This window comes from Vulpes lagopus, chromosome 2 (assembly GCF_018345385.1).
Source record: "Vulpes lagopus strain Blue_001 chromosome 2, ASM1834538v1, whole genome shotgun sequence".
NCBI classification, from domain to species: domain Eukaryota; kingdom Metazoa; phylum Chordata; class Mammalia; order Carnivora; family Canidae; genus Vulpes; species Vulpes lagopus.
In genome coordinates this window covers 4,411,025-4,435,939 of record NC_054825.1, presented here as the reverse complement: position 1 = coordinate 4,435,939, position 24,915 = coordinate 4,411,025, and the positions used below count along the sequence as shown (strand labels likewise).

Sequence of the window (24,915 nt, the reverse complement as noted above, 5' to 3'; positions counted from 1 at the left end):
GGTTATGATCAGTTGAGTTGATCTTGGCCAGAGTTCCAAATGTTTCCGCACGTTATCTGCTGACCAAATCCAGTTTTCTAATCTCTCTTCACACGCTTGCCAGGCTTCCTTTCGGCACAGCGCGGGGTTGGTCGGTTCCCTCCACCAGCATTTACCAGGTGTCCCCTGCGGGCTCATAATTGTGCAAGGTCTTGACAAATGGAGTGGTAGGTCCTGGTTCTGACTTCAGGAAATATCGCCTGTAGGGCCCGTGTTTGAGTCCTTGCTGTAGCTACTGTAATTGTGTGTTTTGCACAGGAGCCTAGGAAAGGATTGGACGCACAAGAGTTTAGTTCCAGAAAGCTGAATGACTTAGACACATCCCTTCGTGCCCTGAGTCATACATACGTTCTTTGTCTAAAAAATAAAGATCTGGGTGAGCATGTTTTTAAAGGCCCCTTGCAGACAAAGTTGATGTTCTCGGGTGATGCCCGTCTGGGCTTGGGGTTAATACAGAAATCCCTCTAAAGTAGCCACTGCTGTGAACCTGCCAAGCCTGGGCCCGATGCATCCATCACCTTCCCTGCCGGGATGAGGTCTACACCTCATGATGTAAATGTTTTATAATCTTCGCTTGGAAAAGAAAGCAGCTGTCCTTTGCTGCTTTCTCTTCCCGCTGCTCTTATCTGTGTTTGCTCCCGCTGCCTCCGAAAGAGGCAGGGACCTAGAAAGGAGGGTTTTATTAATAGGGAGGTGTTTTTGAAAAGCGATATTCTTTCCATAGTGTTGCTTACGTGTGCAAAGAGAAAACTGGAATCCTTGGGCTTTGATTTAAAAACTTCAGCCTCCCCCCCCAAAAAAATATAAAAATAAAAAATAAAAACTTCAGCCCAAGCCTGAGGTAGTAACACGAGGTACTTCCCCACACTGTCCTGAGCTGCATCCTGGCACGTGGTTCTGGGGGCTGGGTGATGCTCTGTGTTACCTGGAGAAGCGAGTCACTGGGACGGAGGATGGCTCGATCTTGTCGGAAACCATGGAAACCCCCAGTGCCACGCCGCTTCCCTCCCTTCCTGCGAGTCCTGGAGTCATTGGGAAAAGACAGGCTGGGGGGTGCTGGTCTTGGGGATGAGGTTGGGGTCCTGGAGGCACCCAGTGCAAGCGAGATCGCACTCAGAGCCGACACTGTTTCCAAGTCCTGTTTCTGGATTCCTTCCAACCTCAAGTCAACACCGACATTCTGTTGTGCTGTTTCCTGTTGTGGGTGGATTTATTTAATTTTTAATGAGTGATTCACAGCCCATGGCTGTGTGTTTTCCTCCTGCTGAGAATTAAGACCTGTTTCCTTTTAAAAAAATTATTTTTGCTGGGATCTGGGTAATGTGGTGCTCCACACACTTGTGGAGACATCACAGGGAGACACGGTGATATGACCAAGAGAAGGCATTTAGCCTCCCCCTGGGCTCTTACGAAATAGTGATGAGGGCGTCTCGTGACCATAGTGTCCATGGTTGGAGGACATCAGGCCTCATTAAACATCCCAAACCCTCCTTTCTATGAAAATGGCTTTAAACTCTGTGTAGCTGTTTTAAAAATTTTCCCCCATGTTGCTACAAATCCGTTGCATTTGGAAAGCCACGTGGTCATTCTCCCTCCCAGAGCCTAGTAACATCATCAGTTTCCACTCACTCAAGCTTCCTGAGTCCGCCTGTTTGTGCCAAGTGGCCTCTGTCCACCCGGCTGGGCTCACATACCCCTTCTGGTCCGTAACCTTCGCAGACGCTCCTGAGCTGCTACACTCAGCTCCAAGGGCCCCGGCATGGGGTTTGGGTACTAAGTCAGCACTCCAGGTACCTCTCCGATACTCGAGGACCACGTCAGAATTCTTCATACTGCATCAGAAATATAAATATTACATGGAGAATCCAAGTACCGAGCCGGTTATCCAAGTACCTTCTCTAGAAATTCATCCGTGTCAGATAGCCAGGCATCGTGCCACAAGTCCAGATGCCTAGTCAGAAACCCAAGTAGCACATTTGGGTCCTAAAAGCCTCCTGAAAGTCTGGGCATTTGTCATGCTGGTGCATGTAGGAGTCTTCATTTTTCACTAGAATGTGTTGACCCCTTCCTGAAATTCATTTGAAAGGTAAAAAAACAAACAAATAAATAAATAAATTTAAAAATTAACTTTTATTTCAGCTGGGCTGTCATGCATTTTGTAGAAATTTGGCTGTTGTGTAAGTCATAGTGTTCTTGGGAAATATGAAACAGTCTGGCATTGGCCCTGGTCACGGAGCGCAGTGAGCCCGGCCGAGGGTCGGCGGATGCTTTGAGGAGGTTGCTCCTTGACGTTTCTAATCCAGATTCCGTGAAAGACACAGAGCTGGTGTCACTGGGGTCTCAGCAATCCTGGTCGGAAGGGTTTTTTTTTTAAAAAAAGATTTTATGTATTTATTCATGAGAAACATACACACACACAGAGGCAGAGACACAGGCAGAGGGAGAAGCAGGCTCCATGCAGGGACCCTGACGTGGGACTCGATCCCAGGACCCCAGGGTCACACCCTGGGCTGAAGGCAGACACTCAACCACTGAGCCACCCGGGCGTCCCCAGTGGGAAGTTTCTTAAATCTACAGGAAATGGTTTTCTTGGAGCATGTGGTTAAATGAGAATTAAATCCTCATCTTGGGAGATGAAAAGTCCAATGAAGAGGACGGCCCGGTGAAGGCAGCAGTCGACAGTAGGAGACGCGTGTTATCCTGACCGCGTGTTCTCCTCCCCGTGACTTACAGATGATGTAAGACGTCACTGCAGGTAGTGCCTGGCTGGATCCTTGCAAAAGGACAGTGAGCAGTGGGTCTGGCCGCGTGCCTGCTGGTGACCCATGGGGCACAGCAGCTTGGCGGGGGAGGCAGCCAGCGTCCTAACGCCGCTCAATGCCCCGGGTTGCCCAGCACCCAGCAGACCCCCCAACTCCTCGAAAGGCTGGTGAAGGAGGGGATGAGCCAGTGGGGGGCGTATAGGGAGTCGGGGGGCAAGCATCCTGCAGAAAGAAAACACCTTCGCACCCCACACAGAGCCTGGGGCGGCGCTGAGTGCAAACAAGGCTGGGTGGCTTGTTCAAAAGGATAAAAAACATTTTCCTTTCTCCCGTGATCTTTCTCTGGACCTGTCATGGTGGGTTTTTTGTTTTGTTTTGTTTTGTTTTAACTTTCTATTTAATGCTGTGTTTCCCGGGGCTCGGGGGATACTGCGGGCAGTACCAAGCCTCACAGGTGCCCGAGACTGGGCCCCGCCACTTGGTGGCAAGTGCCCACACTGGGGGCTGGGCTGGGGAGCAGACCATCAGGAACCCGCCCTGGGCAGGTGGCGGAAGGTGGGCCGGGCGGGAATGAGGCTCTGGGCCCCCCAATGCCCTGCCACTGGCCCATCCGACTGCGCTCACCAAACACAAATTCAGAGATAAAATTCCTACAGATGAAGGCAGCAGCTACTGGGCGTAGCCCCCAGGTGCCAGGCCCTTCTGAACGTGGATTCCTGGAGGGTGGCTCTGGTCGCACGTCCCTGGAGCGGCCCAGCCGTAAGAAATGATGGTCAGAGCCTGGGGATGTTCACCCGAGGATTTTGTAATAAGGGGCTTCTGTTCCCGACGAGCGCTTTAATTCTCCCTGTTGCATCATTAGTTTCTGGGAAGGTGAGCCCTGCCCGCCGGGGACTGCCCTCCCTCCCTGAGCCCCGTCCCTCTTCCTACCTCACTGTCTCTACATGGTCATCCCAGCCCGCACTCTCCTTGGCATGAACTTATCCGCTCCGTCCCCCGTTGCGGTGTAGGCAGCCGGTGAGGGCGAATGAATGAATATGCAGTTAGATTCCTTACACCGGTCTACATCGTGCTTGGAGCACGGTGGATATAAATAAATAAATGAGGTCAACTAACACCCCCGAGTGCGGAGTGCAGAGTCGGGGCTTGCCAGAAGGCGGGTGTGGCAGCCGGGGGACCGAGTTCGAACACCAGCTTGCAGGGTGCTGGGGCGAGGGATGGGGGGGCGGCTCAGTGGTGGAGCATCTGCCTTTGGCTCAGGGTGTGATCCCGGAGACCCTGGGATCGAGTCCCGCATCGGGGTCCCCGCAGGGAGCCTGCTTCTCCCTCTGCCCCACCAGCTCACCCTCAGCGGGCTGCCCAGCAGCAGAACGGTCATGCGCCTTTTCGGGCCTCTGTTTGGAGGACTTCGAGGGGCACCTGCAGCCCCCAGATTCTCAGGGTCAGTGGCTTCAGAAGAGCACCACAGACTTCCCCAGCAGGTGCTCAGCTGACGGCCTGGAGCCTGCAGCCGGGTTTGCACCGGACAGCCCCCAAGGCTTTCTGTGGTTTCATAAACAGCTTCGTGCAATAGATGGTGATAAACACCCCCGTGAACGCCTTGTTTTCCCGTGATGCCGCAATATTTGGCCAGTCCTCCTGGTTGGCATAACCAGGTGGCTGAGATAAGCATTGCTTGGAGTTGTCTCGGGTTTGCTGAGCGCTGGGGAAAGCTGTCAGGTCAGGAGCCTAATCGTTCCTCTGTGCCTCGTTGAGCATTTCTGCCCGTGTTTGTACTCAATCTCCACACGCGCACACGCTGGGGAAAAAAAAAAAAAAATCCCAGGCCACCTTGAACTAAATGGATTTGACCTCTATTTCTAAAATGTGTGTGCGTGTAAAGTAGGGAGCTTTTCTTTGAGATTTCAGCGAGCCATCGACTCCACTTGCTCCTGCCTTCGATGACAGCCCTCGCATTCGAGAGTCTCGTTTCTCTGGGAGAATTCATGTCATGGGCATCTTGTTGCCGGGAACCGGTGCAATTCACTTTTCATTTCAAGATGATGTAAAGTCTCATGTGTTATTCCCAGTGTGGACGTGGAGCCGTGAATGATGTCTAATTATTTGGAACGAGAGAGCCTAAGAAGGACATGCCGTGCCGGAAGCCTCCGTTGCTCAGCAACGTGTAATTTTTACCTGTGTTTCACCAAAGGCAGGTAAATGGGCCAAAGCCCACTTAATATTGATAGTGTATAAAGGGGAAACCTGCCCTGGTCAGATGATGGCTTCTGCCACAGATAAGCAGGGAAGAGGGGGTCCGGGTGGGGCTGCAGGCTGCAGGGCTGCACACCGTGCACGCAGCGTGACGCAGGGGGCTCAGTGGTACCCCATCCTTCCTGCACCCTACTGACTTGGGAGTAAAGCGTATCAAATTGCTCAGGATTCTAACTGTACAATCTCCAACTTAAGAATCTTCATGGGACGCCTGGGTCACCCAGTCGGTTGAGCGTGTCTTCGGGTCAGGTCAGGATCCCGGGGTCCTGGGATCGAGTCCTGCGTCCTGCTCCCAGCTCATCGGGGAGTCTGCTTCTCCCTCTTCCCCTGCTCATGCTTGTGCTTTCTCTCTCTCTCTCTCATAAATGAATAAAATTAAAAAAAAATCAAGTGGAATCTTCTTCAGAAGGTTTCCCGCTGAGGCCAGCCCTGTTATAAGCGTGGCCCCTCAGTGTGGAGCCCACGTCTATGCATTTCCCATCCGTCCAGGAGCCCCAGCTCCCACTGTCTGCCTTGGTGCCCGTGAGCAGCTCAGCTCCTGAAATCTCTTCTTCCCGGGGAAGGAGGACGCAGAGGGCCGCAGGGCTCACATCACACACCCTCAGGCTGTGCGCTTGCAAACACGCTGGGCGGGCAGTCCGGGCTGTTGGGAGTGGCTGCAAATGCCACAACCCCATTTCTTTGTGGAGTGGGTGTCGCAAGAAGTGTGTGTCTATTCATTGTTGTTAGCCTCGGCTCAAAGCCCCCATGACATTCTTTCCTACGTGGGGAGGGTTTTCTTTCTGTTCCTAAAACAACAAACCTTCTCAGCTTCAAGCCTGGCCAATCTTTATAGAGTCGTTGGCAAAAACAGAAAGGAAAAAAAAAGAGAGAGAAAGGAGCAAAGAAGGCAAAAACAAAGCAAAAACAAATAAAGGGCATTGATGGTGATAGTCGCGGAGGGAGTCGTGGAAACAAAAGACCCGAACGCACAAATAACCCGACTCAAACCCAGGTTAATAACTTCGTGACTTGGAGCCGAATTCAGATTTGACATTTTCCTTGAAGTCTGGCTTTACTTAATTAGCACCTTTTCCAAATAGCGACCTCTGAAGTCCACTCCAGGTTACTTCTCCCTTTTTGATGAACACCGTTTTGTCAGAAGTCCAAGCCAGCTCTTAGGACCACTTGCAGTAGGAGCTGAGGACACCAGCTGCCGGCCCGAGTGTCCAGACAAACCCGGTGTCTGCAGAAGGTGAAGCAGTGAGGTCCACGTGCTCCACAGGGGCGCTTCCACCTGCCAGCTCCAAGGCCAGTCCTCGCGTCCCCGCTCTGCTGCGGGGCTGTCAAGGCCTAGACAGCTTCTCACAGCCTGGACTCCAGGGTCACAGCCTCAGGGTACCAGCATCCTTGAGTTCAAGGGGAGCGCAGCCCTGGACTAGCACACCCCTCGTTGTGTTTAAGGCAGACCCCACGGGTTAGAGACCTCAGGAATTAACTGGGGTGTCACGTGTGTATGTGTGTGTGCACTAGGTACAAGTAAGAGCAAGATAGGAGATGCGCACGCGGCAGACCTCAGCCGTTGCCTGGAAAACAAGTGTGGCAGAGGTTCCCTAAACCTGAGCTCCCGACCAGGAACCATTTGTTTTTGCTGATTTCTAGTTACGTCACTTTTGCTCTCGGAGAAGCTTTCCTCAGGTCGTCGGAAATAGTAAGAAGTTTCTCCCTGGAATTAATAAAGGGGAGTACGCTAAGGTATCGTGCGAGATGTTTCGTCTGCGTGTTTTTAATGTCGGGGCTCGTGCCAGTGCTGGGTTGTGTGCAAGGGCACTCTCAGCTGTCCCCATGCATCACCGCCGCGGCATGAAGCGCGGAGTTCCGTTAACTAAGTTTCGCATAGCCAGGTGTTTGTTTTCCAAAAAAAAAAAAAAAAGAAAGAAAAAAAGCCCGGTGCCACGTGAAACAAATGGTTTGATTTAACTGTGTGGTGTGACCGCCGTGGGAAGCAGTTGAGCGCACAGCAGCAATGCCGCAGCATCACCATGGCAACCGGGAGAAATAATGGCCCCCTTCGGGACGGGGAGATCTCAATCGTGCTGCACGCGAGTGGCGTTGGCTGTCTGCAGGAGAGATGGTTTTCAGTGATTGTTTCAGAAATTCCTTATCAACAGAAAATGAATGAGAAGCGGTGTTTTCAGGAAATAAACGGATTTGCAGGCAGCTAATGCGATCACCCAAGTCCCCGAGGAGGGCAAGGCCGAGATCCGAGACGCTGGGGACTGCACGCCCACCCCGGGCCCAGTAACTGCGCAGAGTCTGGTCACTGTCCCTGCCGCACAGAGCCCATCTCCAGGACCGTGGCTGATTTTTTTCTTTTGTATTTTTTTTTCTGTATTGGAGGCAGAAAGGATCGGGGGTGGGGGGGGGGGGGGGGGGGCGGATTTGCTGGAGTTTCTAGCACAGTCCTTGCACACGCAAGTACTCCGTAAACAGTCCTTGAAATCAAATTGTCAGGGCCGAATGAAAGTCAGTGCCTGGGGCTGGCCAGAGGACTTGTCATAGTATTAAATAATAATAATAATAATAATAATAATAAAATAAAAACAGAAAACCAAAAAAGTAAGACGTTAGAGCAAACCATTGTCCCACGCGGTGTGGCGCTCTGGTGCACGTATGTGAGGGCTGCTCCGCAGAGCTGGACACGGCGTTAGAGCTGCCCGTGTGCATGTGACCCCGGCAGTTCAGCCACGGCCTCCCGGGGAGGGGCACCTGCTTGATGAAGCCACTGCCTTCCCCGGGGGAATTCGGTTCAACCCCCAGAATGGGAAATAAAGAAGCTTCCACTCTGTCGCAGGGGAAGGACGACTTGGTAACAACAGGCCGGCAGCAGGAGTTTCGGTTTTTCGGGTAACAGGGGAGAGAGTCATCTTGTGGGTACGTTTCCCTTTTTTATTTTAGGAAGTGCTGCGGAAGAAAACGGAGGTATTTTGGATATGAGAAGTTGACTCTGCAAAGCAGCACCGAGCCGGAAATAGAATTGCTCTTCGGGCTGAGTGGAAAGCTCTAGGATGAGGGAAATGTTCCTCTCAGCCCTGTTCGGGGCCGGGCACTCGTGATGGATGTGCCAACGGGCCTCTCTTCCCACGTTGTCACCGTAGATGTATTTCGATTTCATTTTTTTTTTTTTTTTTTGCCTTGAAAGAACCCTTTTGAACGTGTAACATCAGCAGTGGGTTTTGCCGGAAAACTAGACGCGCGGTGCGGAGCTCGTGATCGGGGCTGTGCCCCGTCCACTCGTGCCCCCTGCCCTCTGCCCCCCATGCCCAGGACACCGCCGCTGACCCCTGCTTCCCCAGCCGGCCGGGGGCTGTCACCTGCCGCAGCCGCCACCCCCGGCTCGCTCCGCTCCCGGCAGCCAGACTGGATCCTATGCCGCCTTTCTTAGTGATTTATTTTAAGGTGGGGGCAAGAAAGAAAAGTCACCACGCCACGACGATTAGAAATTAATTTTTCATCGTGTATTTCAACGAGAGGCGAGCGATCTCTCCTGTCCCCTTTTCCCGGCTGGATTTTTGGCTCTGGTTTCTGATGACAGTGCCGCCAGCCGCCAGCCTCGGAAGGAGAATTACAAAGGGAAAGCCCACGTAAATAATGTATTGCCTCTCGCGTCTGTGGCCCGCTTGGAGTCGGCCAGGGAGCCCCCGGAGCTGCGGACGTGGGTTTGCACCAGGTGATCATCTGGGGGCTGCTCAGAAAGCGGTGCTCTCTGTAAGTATCCGCGGATGCGGAATACAGGCGCGCGAAGGGATTTCCGGAACGTTCCTTCTGTCTCTCACTTAGGAGAATGGGTTCCCCAGCAGCTTTTAAAGTTTAATAGCTCATGATGCGACTCCCTGATAAGCTAGGTGTGTCGTGGCAATTCTGTTTTTTTTTTTTTAAGTTTTTAAATTTTTTTTTATTTTTATTTTTGCCCAGTCTGTGCGTGAGTTTCCCCCACCAGTTTGTACGATGTAGCATCCACGTAGGTGGTGGTTGTGCAGTTTTTTGGGAGTGATTCATGCCAGTCTTCTGCTTCCCGACTTCATAAATTGCTATTTAACGTGTAAGTGCTTCGCTCTCCCACCTAAAACATCGTAGCTAAATGTGCTGGAAGCCGCGAGAACGTGCTCGACGTCTTGGACACGCGCCTTCCCACCAATGTGAACATCATAAAGGCACTTTAGGAAATATTTGGCACGAAAGCTGACTAAGCAATTGTTTGAAACATTGCAGCGTGAAATTGGAGGAAGAGATTTTCTCTGCCCGCGTTTCTTTTCGCTCCCTCTCTCTATTTTTAAGCGGACAGCCTGTGGTCGGAGGCGGCATCACCGTGAATAGCTCACGTTCTCCCAGAGACCTTCTTTGATAAACACACAAATTACTTTTCAATTGCAGATCTGCTGCCGGGTTAAACCCAGGTCCAACTCGCCTGTGAATTATTTTTGATACGTATGGGGAGAGCAGCTTTCCTGCCGGAGGTGGCGGGGGGGGGATAATAGGTTGCATCCTGTGCAGTGTTTTATTTCAACCAGCTTATCCCAGATCGCCGGCCTCTCCTCGCTGCCCCACAAGCTCTGTCCTCCACTCAAAGGACGCCAGTCATCCCCACGTCACCCTAAGAAATCCGCTGGCCCTGACTGGGGTCTCTGGCCCCGAGCGCTCAGCAGGGTGGGGTCCCATCATGCGCCAGGTGGTGACCGTGCCCAGGGACAGGTTGCTGCTCCGCCAGCGTCACTCAGAGCCCAGGAGGAAGGGGGTCCCTGTGCATTTGGGCCTCCACATGGAGCCTAACAAGCGGGATCCACAGTTCGCTGTAAATATAACGTTTGCTTTATTTTGTTTGTATTAGGGAGAACCATAGACTATCTTATGTTAGAAAGTCTGGGGTGGGGAGGAAACCTACCTGTGCTTTGATTGTGGTGGGAAGGGGCTTCCATTACCTTCCGGTCAACCATGAGCCACCCCAACGTTCTTCGCTAAAGAGGAATCTGATTGTGTGCCTGTGCACGTAGGCGTGCGTGCTGTGCAGGGAACAGCATGCAGAGAAAGGGGACACTGCAAAGCGTGGATGGGGATGCTCTCAAGGAGCACTCGGTTTTCCATTTGCTTTCTTTCACCTTGGGCAGCCTGGCTGCTGGTGAGCTGGAGAAAGGCCCATAGTGAGTGAAGCCCGAGCTTTCTGTGTGCAGTGTTTTATCCCGGGCGTGTGCTGGGCAGTGACGGCGGTTTCAGGAAGCCTGTATGCAGGTGGCCACCTGCAGGAGAGCTCCGCAGGGGAAAGCATAGGAAAGAGAATGCTCTTCAGGAGTAAGCTGGGAGCGGACATCGCCGTCTGACTCCGGGGGCCCCAGCGATACGAGCCGGAGGGCGGGAGGAAGCAGCAATGGGGCCGCCAGGAGAAGTCGGTGGTGCCAAAGCCCAGGAATTGGGGGGGGGGGTGATGCCCGCTTTGCTCGTCGTCTTCTCAGCACCTGGCACCCTGCGTGGCACATAGCAGGTGTTCACGCAGCCGTTTCTGAGTACTTGAAAATGAACTAAAGGACAGGGAACATCATCTTACTTTTGCAAGATTTGGGGGTCCTATGTCTTACATATGACATGCTCTGTCCACTGTGTGTTCGCTGCGCATGTGTACCTACGTAGCTTGGGGTATTGAATAGCAGCGTGGGCTTCACCAGACAGTGCATTCAAATCCTGCCTTGTCGCTTCCCCACTGAGACCTCAGTTAAGGTCTTGACCAAGGGGCCAAGATGAGGCTGCTCCTCTGATGCACTCGACCTGCCACCTGCCTGGGAGCAGACCCCAGGCAGCTTCGCTGTTATTACTGTACTTGTGTACTTGTCATTTCTTTCTTTCTCTCTCTCTCTCTTTTTTTTTTTTTTTAGAGATTTTGCTTATTTATTCATGAGAGACACACACACACACACACAGAGAGAGAGAGACAAAGACACAGGCAGAGGGAGAAGCAGGCTCTCTGTGGGGAGCCCAATGCAGAACTCGATCCTGGGACCCCAGGATCATACCCTGAGCCAAAGGCAGATGCTCAACCTCTGAGCCACCCAGGGGCCCGTGTGCTTGTCATTTCTGCCTTCACATTCCTCCCGATTACCCTGGGGAGCCGTGATTTGTATTTCTTGGGGAGACAAATTTTTAAAAACCAGCCACACTCTGGGAAGACAAACTTGCAAAAATATCTTCTAGCGCATTAAAGAATACGAGCCCGGTCGGTTCTGCAGCGTGCCGTAAGGTTCGTAGTTTGAAGCCATACCGTGTTACATTCACCCTGATTATGGTGCAAAAGAAGAGAAAAAGAAAAGAAAAGGAAGTGGCATCCTAAGGCCAGTAAGCGGTTTTTAAGTGTAAAATAATCTCGAAGCGCTGAAAAATTAAAAGGCCATTTTACTCCATCCGTTTGCGGCAGTTTGTGAATGGACACGAGGCGCTGGAGTTGTGCCAGTTTTAAAATTAGAGCTAAAGAAATGAGACCCAACTTAATTAGTATAAATGTTGCCGTGTAGCTTCTAATAATGAGTGTCATTTGCGGGGCGGGCTCACCATGTGGTTTCGCACAATGGGACCCGCGGAACGGAGGACGAGAATTTAATCAGGAGGATGATTAATACAGAAGGGGGGGCGTTGGGAGCCTTGGAAGCCTGGTGGGGGCCCTGGGGGCCTGCTGGGACAGCCCACCTGCAGCAGCGGTTCCAAGGGCCTCACGCGCCCCCACCCAAGGGTGTCCGGCCCACCCACCCCGGGAGGCCGTGTCCTCTGCAGAGCTGTGTGACTGTCCCCCCGTTCCCCGAGCGTTTCCGTGCTGCCTCCTCACCTGGCAAGGGAGGGTACTGAGGCTCCCGCCGTCTCATTCTCGTGGTGGGGGCCTATCGGGGGGTCATGATGGCAAGCACTCAGTACTTAGCACTGAGTCCACAGCACTCAACAGGTGCTGCTTGCTCTCACTTCCACAAATGTTATTATTGTCCATGAGGATCTTGGAAGCCAGACTGGGGAGGGTGGCTTTTCTCCCAAAGGTGGTCCTCGGGTGCTCTGTCTTTTCGGAGACAAGAGTCACACGACGTACTATTGACCGTCTTACAGAGAACAGTTCAGGAGCACGTACTACGTCCATACTGTCATGTAACTACCATCTCTACTAGTCCCCATACGTTTTCCTCGCCCCAGAAGGAACCACCTGTGCCCATCAACAGTTGCGTCCCATGTACCCCACTCCCGAGCCCCCAGCAACCACGAATCTGCCTTCTTTCTCTGTTGACTTACTTCTTGTGGGTATTGCATACAAATGAAATCATAGGCTCTGTGACCTTTTTGTCAGATTTCTATCTCTTAGCAGCATGTTTTGAGGATTAGCAAACCTGCCCTAGCATGTGTCCATAGTTCCTTCCCTTTCCTGGCTGAATAATATCCCGTCATGTGACAGACCACACTTGTTTTATCCACTCCATTGCTGATGAATGTTGTTTTTGCCTTTGGCCTACCATGGACCGTGCTGCTAGGGATGTTCGGGTGCAAGTTTTTGTGTGAGCACCTGTTCTGAGTTCTTTCAGGTAGATATCTACCCAGGGCTGGGATTACTGGGTGCCATCGTGACTCTCTGCGGAGTTGCCAAAGCTGCCCACAGTGGTCGTGCCATTTTGCACTCCCATCAGCCGTGTGTGAGGGTTCCAGCTCTTTCACATCCCTGCCAACCCATTAAAAACTTAGAGTCACCCTAGTGGGTGTGAAGTGGTATGGGATTGGGGGTTTGCTGTGCATTTCCCTAATGATCAGTGGGTATTGAGCTTTCTTGCGCTTGCTCGCCATTCATGGGTTATCTTTGGAGACATGTCCCCTCAAAGCCCTCATCTATTTTTTTGATTATTTGTCTTCCTGTTGTTGAGCTGTAGATATCTTTATGCATTCTGGATGCCAGATTCTTACCCCATATTCCTTGATAGTTTTTGGTGGAAACTGAGCAGTAAAAAACTTTGAATCACAAAGGGAGAAAGTCCTTCCCTTATTATTTTCCTCCGGTCTTCTTCAAACTCAAAGAGAGGCTCACTCTGAGTCCAGCGTGTCTTTAACATCCTTGAAACTTGTTAATCTACCTTTTTAACAAAAGAACAGCAGGGTTTGACCGAAAGGCCTCCATTTCATTGCCTGCCTTCCTCCCAGTCCCTGAGTTGATGATTAAGGTGATCTCTGAGTATGGCTAGCAAGGCTACTTTTCCCATTTACGCTAATGGGAAGGGTTTCTTTTTAAATACACATATCTGAATTTTTAGTAAAAATGAGTGAGGAGCACCTGGCTGGCTCCATCAGAGGAGCATGCAACCCTTGATCTTGGAGTTGTCAGTTCGGGCCCCACGTGAGGTATAGAGATTACTTAAATAAACAAAACTTTAAAAAAAAGGGAGGGAAGGAAGGAAGGAAGGAAGGAAGGAAGGAAAGAAGAAAGGAAGAGAAAAATGAGTGAATGATGTGACAAGCTTGTGAAGGTGGTAAGAGAATCCTGGGGTGCTGCTGGAGGTCCCTGGGTGCCCCTGAGCAGGTGGCAGGTGAAGGACACCTAAGGCCAGCAGTCTGGATGGACAGTGCTGGGCGGGCCTGCCATTATGGACTTGTCCCCACCAGGTTCTGGGAGGTGTACTAAGCATGTGCTTCACCGTGTCTCACGGACTCCTCACTGCCGTGGGTGAGGTGAAGAAGGTCTTTTTCTTCAGAGCACAGGACGGGTGTGAAATTCCCCTGAGAGAAGAATGTGGTAGGACGTGGTGACTGATGGATGTGGGACATGAGGAAAGGAGGAGGATCTGGAAAGATCTGGAAGGACCTGGAAGGATCCCACAGCCAATGAAGGGAGACATAGGCAGACAGGAAACTGGATGCAAACCTTTCTTAGTTTCATGGGGCTGTCGTAAGACATGAACACAAACTTGGTGGCTTAAAACAACAGAAATGTGTTCTCTCATAGTTGTGGAGGCTGGAGGTGTGATGCTGAGGTGTCAGCAGGGCCGTGCCACCTTTGAAGTCCCCGCGAGGGACCCCTTCCATGCCTCTTCCAGCTTGGATTTCTTCCAACAACCTTTGGGTTCCTTGGCTTCTGACTCCATTGCCTTATTTCCACCTCACATGACCCTCTCTGGGGGCGGGGGGTGTCTGCATCTTCTCCTTTCTTCCAAGGCCACCAGTCATTGGATTGAGGGCCCATCCTAACCCGTCATGGCCTCATTTTCACTGAACTAATACATCTTCAGAGACCCTATTTCCAAATAGGTCACATACTGAGATTCCAGGTAGATATGAATTTGGGGGATGGAGGGGACACAATTCAACCGGTACAACACCCAGGGCAGGTTCTCGCCTTCCACTGAAGGAAGGTCTTAAGGGTGATGATGAAACCATTGGGTTTCCTAAGAGACACAATCTAGCGCATCCACCTTCCCGCTCGAGGCCTGGCCTCAGCTGCGGGCTGTACCACCGGGTCCCTGGGTGCAATTCACAGACCAAGAAGAAAGTGGGTTTTCACAGTCAAGGTTAAATCAGAGCACAAGAACCTACGTAGAGGTGCCTCTTAGATACTCAGGTAATTTGGATGAAGTTCACTGCTTAATCTAAGTCTCTTTCCTCCTGTCTGAGTCAAATAGAAATTAAGATGTTTACAGTCTTTCAAGCTTGCCAAATTACGCTTACACAGTTTTTAGATACAAAGGAGAGACAGAGCAATAGTTATGCTGTGTTAGTCCTGGGGTAGCATCTTTATTGAAAACTTCCGTTTGTGGATGGGAAGACTCCTTGATGGGGGGCTGCTGTCCTTTGCCTCCGACCGCCTGACTTTGCCAGGCCTGGGGTACAGAGGAAGGGAGATCAGTCAACATTTGGGCGGATAAAGGAATGAAGAAAGCCTCTCCCAGGACAATCAAAGGGCCTTCCTGAGCCCCAGAGACGGTGTCAAGTCCCATGAAAGAATCTTTTACCAAAAGGAGCATTTCTGTGATGGCTCTGCCCTCCCCTCCTCCCTGTCATCCTTGGATTTCAAATAAAAAAGATGTTCTTTGCTCAAAAGCGTTTGATACAGCTGATGTCCAGTCTGTCTGACTGTCCTAAAAGAGGTCAACGTTTCTTGGACCCGAACGTTCCTAAACGCACTTGAATAAACTCCGTTTCTCGTGGCCCGTTTCCTGTTTTCCTGTTACCTGACTTTCTAGCAGATTCTGACATTCATTTCTTTTGAGGTCTCTTTCCTCGCTTTTTTTTCCCCTGGTAACAGAACAAGGAATTCTCAAAGGACATGAAATTCTGTGATTCTATATTGATAAATATTTGAGGAGATGCAGCTGCTGTTTATAGAGACATCGGTTGGGTCAAAACAAAGCTCAACCTGGGCTTGCTCATTGGATTTTTTTTTTTTTTTTTTTGGTAAACCTTTTGGCTATTTCATTCACTCACTGAACAAATATTTATGAAATACCCGTTTTTAGGATGCAAGGGCGTTTCCAGGTATAACAGAATTAAAATGATGTTCTGAGCGGGGAGATTTGGAATCCCAACCCCACAAAGTGCTAACATGGCTTAGCGCCGAAGCAGTTCATAGATTTGGAGTGGGGGTGGGGCGGAAGTGAAAGTAAATATTTTCAATGAGTTTCTGGAATTTACAGAATGTGTTCTATTTGTCCCGAGAGGAAATGTTTTCCCGTTTAGACAGAGTCCCATGCTTGTCCCACGCTTGTCCTAGTAAAAATCTTACAGGGTTTCAGAATATTCCCAGAGCTCACTGTGCCGGAGGAGACCTGGTTTTCTAAAATCTGGTTGTATTCAGACTGCCTGGGTTTGAACTCAGGCTCTGCCAGTTGAGAGCCGTAAAGCCTTGGGAGGCTTCTTACCCTCTCTGATCCTCAGTCCTCCACCGTAAATAGAGCCTTGTACGTCTCCGAGAGCTGCTGGGAGGGTCCAGGGTGTGTGTGTGTAAACTGTGTGGAGCGGTGTCCACGCTAGAGCGAGCACCCTGGAAAGGTCACTGTCATGACCAGGACCATTCCTAGTCCTCCTCTGTCTCGCTTCTTCTAGAAGTGGTTGTCACTGAAATAAAGGTGCATGTTCTGTCCCAGGTACCTAGTCCCCGTGTTGGCTTGCCATCCTCCCTGCAGCTCCCAGGGGCGGGCTTGCATCGGGGCGGGGAGCAGCCCCCGGGAAGAAGGCTGCCTTCCCCCTGGGGAAGCAGGGCAGGCTCTGTGCCAGGAGGGCCTGCAGAATTTCCTGGCTTGTGCACCTGCCAGGGGATGGGGCAGGGCGCTCTCTGCCTGAAATAGCCTCATTTCAGGACGGAGAAATCCTAGAGATTCTGAGCAACTTTCAGGGGTCAGGGATAAGGCCTCAAAAACCCAGTCCTGTTGTCTCTAAATCAAATTGATCGGTGCCCCTTCTCCCGGCAGTCTGGGGGGCCCTGGAATGGAGGCAGTAGCCGACCTGGGCTGGTGGGAGGCGAGCATCCCTCCCGGGGCCTCGCCGTGGGGAGGGCCCCACTCAAATGGCTTTACTCGGTTCCTGCAGGCTGAGGTCACATCTTCTCTGGCCTTTCTGTGCTGACCCCTGCACTTGGCCAGGGGTGTGCGAAGGAGATGGAGCAGGGGAGACTCAGGAGCAGAGGCTGGAAGGCTCTAGCCCTTTCTCAGAAGCAGATGAGCTGAGTGTGATGCTTCCAGAAGCACAAGGCAGCCAGGCCACACTCTCATCGTGCCACGTTCCTCTGCTCCTCATGCGGCTGTGGGTCCAGCCAGCACATCAATCAGCAAACCCTGCATGAGTCCCGGGCACAGTGCCAAGCCCAGAGGTGGCAGAGGGGGGAGATCTCTGGTCTGGAAGAGTCCTGGGACTCTTCATGTGTCCTCTGCAGATCTTACCAGGATAAGCTCTCCATCTGGGACGGCTTAGGAAGTCACTGTTGGCACCTCCTCCGTGGTGGCCTCCCACCCGGGCCGTGTCCAGGAGGCGGAGCGTGTGGGTGGGGTGTGGAGCGTCCAGCCAGGGCATGGGCCCCGCCACGGCTCCGAAAATGCTGTTGGGCCTATGAACCTGAGGCCTCTCGCTGCTCCAGAACCTGCTGGTCGTTCTGAAGGCTTGTGTCTCTGGGCCTGAAAACTTGCTTTACGTTTCTTTCCCTGACTCCGAGCACCAGAGTCTATTATAAGAGAAATAAAATTGATTCTGTTGCTGCTCGTTCAGCTGCCTTTGAGCTGAATATATTTTAAAGTGTTGATTCCCATTCCAGAAAGGGTGTGAAGGGCTTTCTTCTTATCTTACACGCTTTCCCCAGAGGCTCAGTCAGGTCACCGTTTTGCTCATTTTATAGACTCCGAGAGGGAAGGAGCTGACCCAGAGCCACACAGATGGTGGCCCAGAGCCCAGGTCTCCCTGAACTGACAGCCAAGTCACTGTGCTGCCGGGAGGGCGGCGGTGCTTCAAAAGATGCTGAAAAGATTCAGTAATTTGCGGTTTTGAACTTGAGATTCTCCGATTCCTGTTTAAATAGATTGCTTGCATCGAGGAGGATTCACTCAGCACCTTTCTGCTTGGCGAGGTTTCGTACGAAGACACAAAATGTCTCCCTTGGTTGAGCGTGGTGGCCTCACGTCGTCTGGCTCTCCCGGTGGGGGGGACATACAGTGGAGCCTCCAAGTCTTTTTTTTTTTTTAATTTTTTTAAATTTTTATTTATTTATGATAGTCACAGAGAGCGAGAGAGAGGCAGAGACACAGGCAGAGGGAGAAGCAGGCTCCATGCACCGGGAGCCCGATGTGGGATTCGATCCCGGGTCTCCAGGATCGCGCCCTGGGCCAAAGACAAGCGCCAAACCGCTGCGCCACCCAGGGATCCCTGAGCCTCCAAGTCTTAATGCCTTCGAGAGAGAAAGAGGTCACTGTTGGCAATTATGCTGGCAGCTGCCGCGAACCCAGACCGTCCAGGACAAGTGGGCACGTGGGCACGCTGGGCAAGGCCCCGTCTCAGCAGTGAGTGCCGTTGGTTTGACAGGCCGTTGGGGGGCAGCCCCTGGGTGCCGGGCCCTCTCCTGTCATGAGCCAGGCCCACCCGTCCCAGCCTCGATAACCCAACGGGTTGGGAGCACTTTGCTCACCTGGCCTTGCTCATTGATCGCTGGATCCTTGACCTGCAGCCTCCGCATTTTGCAGCAGAGGCGACTTGCCTGAGCTCCTATAGACGGGAGGTGGCGAAGCCAAGGGGGCTCCCAAAGCAGGTTCTTGCCCTTTGCCCTGGAGGCTTGGCTGGGGGGGAGCTGACATTTTTCCTTTGAGGAACAAAATAACTGCTCCCCTCCTTGGGGTACACCCCGTCAGGGCAGGGCCGTGCTGTCCACCCGGCCTTGCTCCTGGCCTCCCCTCCTCACACAGACTCCCTCTCCCCCCCTGCCTTCCTGCCTCTCTCTCTCTCTCTCTCTCTCTCCTTCTTTCTCCCCCTTGGGCTCCCCAAAGGCAAACGTCACACCTAGCAGCTGCCATCAGTGGGTTTATTACATAACTGATAGCTGGTCCATTAAGCAGAAGGCAGGCAAAGACAACCGTGTCCTGGAAGTCCTCTGGGCTCATTAATTGCCACCCCTGTCCTCGTACAGAACTTTGTCTGCATATACTTGGAGTTATGGTTTCCAGTACAATTAATTTTAATCTGAATGGAAGTATCGCTTCTTGTGAGAATCAGGTCCGTGGCCTGGATGTGACGCGTCATTGGTCACCCTCTCACTTCAGGCAAGGAAAGTCTATTCCAGTGTTAAATACCCTTTTTAAAAAGATTTTATTTATTTATTCATGAGAGACACAGAGAGAGGGGCAGAGACATAGGCAGAGGGAGACGCAGGCCCCATGCAGGGAGCCCGATGTGGGACTCGGTCCCGGGACCCCGGGATCGTGACCTGAGCTGAAGGCAGATGCTCAGCCGCTGAGCCCCACCCCCCAGGTGTCCCCCGGTGTTAATATCTTGACTGAGGGGAACATAATGGATCCACAGATGGTAGAATAAAATTCCGGGCTCGACGATGGGTGTGAGAGCACCTGACCAGGTGCATCTTTCAAAGCCGAACGCTAGTTAATCAGTTGAGCGTCAAGAATGGAGAGAAAACTTGCCGGAGAACGAGTGTTGGTCCTGGCAGAAAGGGTGCTGCTGTTGGGGGGCACGCGGGAACCAGACACCTCGTTTCTGGAGTGGTGCAGCCAAGATGCTGGTGCCTGGAGCCTGACCTTGCAGGGGGTGGGCGCCTGGGCTCTGGAGCTGGGGCAGGTGCCAGGGGATGTTTCTCTGGCTTCCCCGATGCCGCCACCTGCTGGTCTTTGCTGCTGTCGCACCCAAGTGTCCAGTGACTGCGCATGTGTGCAGCACCCGCCCCCCCCCCTTCAGGCCTTCCCTCCCCTGGCCTCACCTGCATCCCTGATGCTCTCAAATCCCACCCCCCCCCACCCGAGCAAGTGGGGCCCCATAAAACAAAATGTGAACTGTGATACTTGCATCACTTGAACCCCCTTCTCGGACACTCCTGTCACTGGACTTCCCTTTTGTACCGTCACGCTTGTTGTTATGAGTCTACTTGACCCATCAGGCTGTGAGGCCCGGGGAGGGGGTACACCTGCAGGCCCCCCAGGGGTGCCTCGGTTGGAGCGCAGGAGGAGGAGAAGCTCAGCAACTGCGGGTGCTGCCTACTTTCAGTGCCCTGAGCCCTGGGATGCGGCTGTCGCTGCCCCTCCTGCCAGCTATGAGACCCCATGTGTGTCCCCAGGAATCCTGCCTCCAGGTCGCAGAGGATGAGAGTCCCGGAGGAGCCAGCGACGCGGCCCAGGTGACAGGTAGAGGAGCCCAGGTGTGAACCCCGGGCCGCCTGTCTGCTGTGTCCTGTCTCCTGCCTCCTGGAGCCTCCCAGTGAGTTGTAAGGGCTATTGTGGGGCAATAAAATATGTCAGGGATAGCTCTGAGGTCACTGTCATAGGAGGCCCGGGGTCAGCAGTTTCCTGACCCATAGCCCTGGGAGGGCAGCCCCAGCCGCTGCAGGAGCCCAAACACTTGAAGTATCCACTGATACCTTCTCCAAGCTTTGCTGAAAACAAGTAAAGCTTTCCTTCGAGGCAGGAACAGCAAGAGAGCCTGGCCTCCGAAGACGGTGCACACTCCGCCTTCCGCCGAAGCCATGCCATTGGCCATCTGGGTTTCTGCTCCATGCAGCGGTCGTCATGCACAATTACTCCACACTAGGCATAGGAGGGGTATCATTTTCTGCCAGTGGCAGCTTCCCAAAGGCAGGAATAGGGTTATAGTCCGAGAGGCAGCCCCAGCACCCTGTGTATCCATGTGGCACACAAAGGGTGGAGCCAGCCTCCAAGGGGTTTGGCTCCAGACACTCTCCACACCTCCCACCTTGACCCTACTTTTAAGGGGACAGCTCATCTCCCCGTTCAGAATAGAGATCCCTTGAAGGCAGCATCTCTGTCTAATCTCGTTGATTAAACAAAGCCTCCTTCCATGCTCTGTGTCCACGAGATGCTCAGTAAATATTTGCTAAATGAATAAACAAACAAATCTCTATTACTGGCTCTTGGTCGTATTAAAATCAGCGTTTCTTTAAAAATTCATGAGTGCCATAATGTTTCCCAGTGTGAGAGCAGAGCATTTTACGAAACAGGCATGAATTTTCTATTAGAGAGAAGAGTATCTATTTATTAATATTCCCAAAGGGTAACTTTTTTGGTTTATTGCTCTGTTGCTGTTATAATTTTCCATAATTATATGGTGTTGATTGTAGTTTACTGACAGAGCATCAATAAAGAAAAATGTAACCCTGGAACTCTATTACTGAAGTGTTTAGCCCTTACCAGATGGAAACTAATCAATTAAGTGGGTCAGAGGTGGCAAAGAGACTATCCTCCCCAGAACTGCAAGGAGAGGGAACGCGGAGTTGCTCTGCAGGTCTGAATTTGGGTGGTCAAAATAAATAGCAGGTAGGGGCTCTATTAGGAAAGGTGTTGGAATCAGTTAGGGATGGAAGGAAATCCTACTTCCGAGTGCCCCTGGCGACTGGTGGTAGAGGATTTCATAGAAGTCAACCTTATGGGGTGTAGCCTGTTGAGAGGAGTCCTGTGAAGATCCCTCAGTGGGCCAAGGAGGTATGTGCAGGGAGGTCACTGAGGGCAGGGTGATGTCTATATATTTTTTAAAAGATTTTATTTATTTATTCATGAGAGACACACACAGAGAGAGGCAGAGACACAGGCAGAGGGAGAAGCAGGTTCTTCTGCACGGAGCCCGGTGTGGGACTCGATCCCGGGACTCCAGGATCATGCTCTGGGCCAAAGGCAGATGCTCAACCACTGAGCCACCCGGGCATCCCAAGGGTGATGTCTATCTTGTTGACCATCGTCCAGCAGGTGCAGGTAAATGGTTGAATGAAGGAAAGGAGCTCTGGGGGACTTACTTCCTTGAGACCCAGGTGGCAACCTGCTTCGGCCATTCTCTGGCTCCGTGATGTGGGCCACGTCGCTCTTACTCCATGGTTGTGGTCGTCTCAGCTCTAGCAGGATCTTGGTTGCTCCTGCCCAGATTGGCAGAGCACGGGGTGAGGGGCGGTGAAATGGCTCTCCGCATGGTGCTGCGGCGCCCAGGAGGCCCTGGGATGCCCATTTGCAACACTAAGACGAATATGAGCATTCGGCCTGAGGTTGTCAGGAGCCCGTGCACCTCACATGTTGCCTGGGGAGCGTGAGCCGTGCCAGCCAGGGCAGCCGTAAAGTGGGCCAGGCTTTCCGGAGGGACCCTGGCTGCCGGGTCCCCTCTAGGCCCAAATGGGGTTGTGTCTCTATCTCATACTTGGGGTTTCCGAAGGAGGTTCTGAAGCAGCGTCTTTGAGTTAGAAAACGTGGAGGGTTCTCTTCTTAGTTGCAATTCGTGGGCACATTTTCTTCCAGAGAACCAGAGGTGTGGCTATAAATAATTCACGCTCATTGTTTGGCCCCATTAACATCCTTCAGAAGATGGGGGCAGTTCTTTGAAGTTGATTCTTCTTGAGGGACAGCGACACACCCTGTTGGGCTGGGCCTGGCTTCTGCCCTAATTAGATATTTACACAAGAGACCGGAGCGATGAGGGTGGATTTATTTTTAATAAAAGAAGATTAAAAACTGTGTATGTACAGCATATTAAGGAAAAACGAACCCAAATTAAAGTCCTCCCACAACTGTGGACTGCGGAGGCCCGAGAAGGGAGATTTCACTTGGAATTAGGAACATGTCTGGCTTTGAGACAAGAAGACATTCAGGAGCCTTCCCCCCTCCCCTCTGCCCTCCGCCCACCCCAGGTCCATCCTCTGGCGGAGTGAGGGTGGTGGGACCGAGAACCACGTGAAATCCGGAGACGGGGGCCAGGTGCCCACGTGTGGGGTGGCAGCCACAGGCTGTGTGATGAAGGACCCCGGGGGGGGGATGACCCGGCAGGGATTGGGGCCCAATGGGGGGCTACATGGCACTCTGCACACCCAGGCTCATGCCGAGGTCAGCCCCTGCGGCCGCACACAAACGCACACCAGACCTGGTTTTCCCGAGAGAAGCCAGATCTCCCTCCTTTACACGGAGGACTCTCCTCTTTTTAAAGGTTTCACACTAATTTAAAAGTTTTTAAACCGCAGGCTTGCACCCACTCCTGGAACTCAGCAGTTCCACTTATAGACCTGAAGGCCCAAATCAACCAGAACTATTCGTCCACAAAAAAAAGACTTGTAATCGGGCCTTTCACAGCGTCGTTCATAACAGCAAGAAATGGGGAACAACCCAAATGTGTGGCAAGAGGAGACCGGGTGGGCCAATTGTGGCAGTCACGCTCCGGAAAATTCTTCACAGCAGAAAGGCATGGACACGGACACGCGCATGAGCCTCCCAAACCTGCCGAATCAAAGAAGCCAGACACAAAAGAATATGTGCCGTATGCTTCCATTTATAGGAAGTTCTAGAACTGGCAACGCTAATCATCTCTGGAGACGGAGATTAGCACAGTAGCCGCCTCTCGGGGTCGGGAGGTGGGTAGGCTGATGCCACAGCATGGACTGCAGGGGGCACACGTTGTCAGAACCCATCAAACCACAGGCTTACAGTATGTGATTATGTGTTTTTTACAAAAAGAAAAACTTCTGGAACACAGCACAGGCCAAGCGCAGGCCATCTGTGGGTCGCGTTGGGTCCCCTGGCTCCGATCAACTTCTGTGCTACGGTGAACTTTGACCCCTAGATCAGCAGCCGCAGGACCCGCTGTCTGCAGGCGGAGAAACACATCGCTCCCTAACAAGTGTCTGTGGGTGTGACTAGGAGCAAGCGTGCAAGCTGCAAGGTCTCCATCTCACCAAAGTCCTGCCCACCCGGTGGCCCCTGCAATGGGACTGGTTTGAATTTATTGCTGTGACTTGGTCTTTTAGAGGTAGATGCTCACCTGGTTCAGACCAAGGTGATGGAGGCTCATCAGCCTTCCTGTCTTCCTGATGGGAGGACCCGTTGCTGGAAAGGTGCCTGTGGGCATCAGGGGGATGGGGACAAAGGGCCTAAATGCCCCGTCTTGGCCGTGGACCCCAAAGGCCAGGCATTTTCTGGGGGCCTTCCTCTTCCGTCTTTCCTCTGGAAGCATTTAGGAAGTGTGGGCAGAGGGTGATGTGCATCTCACAACGGGATGGCAGCCTCCTGGGAGGACCCCTCGCCCTCTGTCAGTGCTAGGAGGATGGACGGCCAAGAGGGACAGTCTGCCTTCGCCTAAACCCCTCGTGATGCTCCATGTGAACGGGTGTTACACCCACGAGGAAGCACGAGCATTGTCTCAGGACGATCAAGACCCTTGCTTGGGCTCCCCAACGGCTTTGCTAAGAGGTGGAGGCGGTGCGGCTGTGTGGCCAAGGACAACTATGTGGCTGCGAGGCAGATCCTTGCTCAGAGCAAGGATAATTGCTGGCTGCCCGCAGACCTTCCTCCTGACGGGCCAGAACGTGAGCAGCGTCGTGATGTAACTTCAGATTCCACGAAGTGTGAGGTCCTAACCTTGTTCTTGGCTCAAGTGCTGCATCTGGCATGAATGCAAATCTGTTTCTAACTGATTTGGGTTTTGCTGATTGATCTCTCGATCCCAAGTTCAAATATATAAGCAGATCACAAGTATAGCAGGGTTTGTTTTTTTTTTTCCATTACATTTTTTCCCCCTTTACATTTCTGCTGTTTGGCTGATGACAATAGAAATCTGCTTAAGGATGTTTCAGCATAAAAACAAAACAAAACAAACAAATGGGAAACCTGCCTAGTGTCACCATGGCTCAGTATTTAGGTTTTAGAGCACGCGGAACTAGATAAATCCAGATCTATCTATCCTCTCCTCAGTTTGTATGTAAAATATATGTGTTTGTGTGTGTGTGTGTGTGTATCCAAACAAAATACCCCAAACCAAGCTATTTGGCTGTGCAATAGCAAAATGGCCAGTAGCATCTGCAGATCCCAAGGCCGGTTGGCCAGCTGCACTGGGAAGCCCCGGCCCTCCCAGCCTCCCCATGCCCAGCTGGTGCCCTGGGCTTCCAGTCTCACATGGGTGGAGAGATGGAGAATAATCACAGCAGCCCCCGTACCTCCTCCATCCTGCAGGTTTTATCGTGGGCTCCCCTGGGAGTGATGGAATTTAGTGGGAGCCCAATGGTTCCATATAAGCCGAATTTTAGCCTTGCAGGTGTGCAAGTGTGACATGTTTCTTCATATGGGGTTGGAGTCGGCTCAGTGAGACAGTGTTGTGCCCGCCACCCTTGCAGATTCCACATGTCCAGTGGCAGAGGGCGTCCACC

At 52.2% G+C, this 24,915-nt stretch overlaps 1 protein-coding gene across 7 annotated transcripts in view; it reads left to right on the top strand.

Annotated features, from left to right (window-relative positions):
- The window catches only part of PTPRE (protein tyrosine phosphatase receptor type E), a 159,434-nt gene that overhangs the window by 67,735 nt on the left and 66,784 nt on the right, over positions 1-24,915 (top strand). Inside the window, exon 1 of one of the 7 annotated variants that reach the window (XM_041742763.1) lies at positions 8,021-8,801. The exons of the other annotated variants lie outside the window; for them this stretch is intronic. The gene's annotated coding sequence lies outside the window, so the exon portion shown is untranslated. Of the gene's footprint in view, positions 1-8,020; positions 8,802-24,915 lie in introns of those variants that run through there. 7 annotated transcript variants of the gene reach the window in all.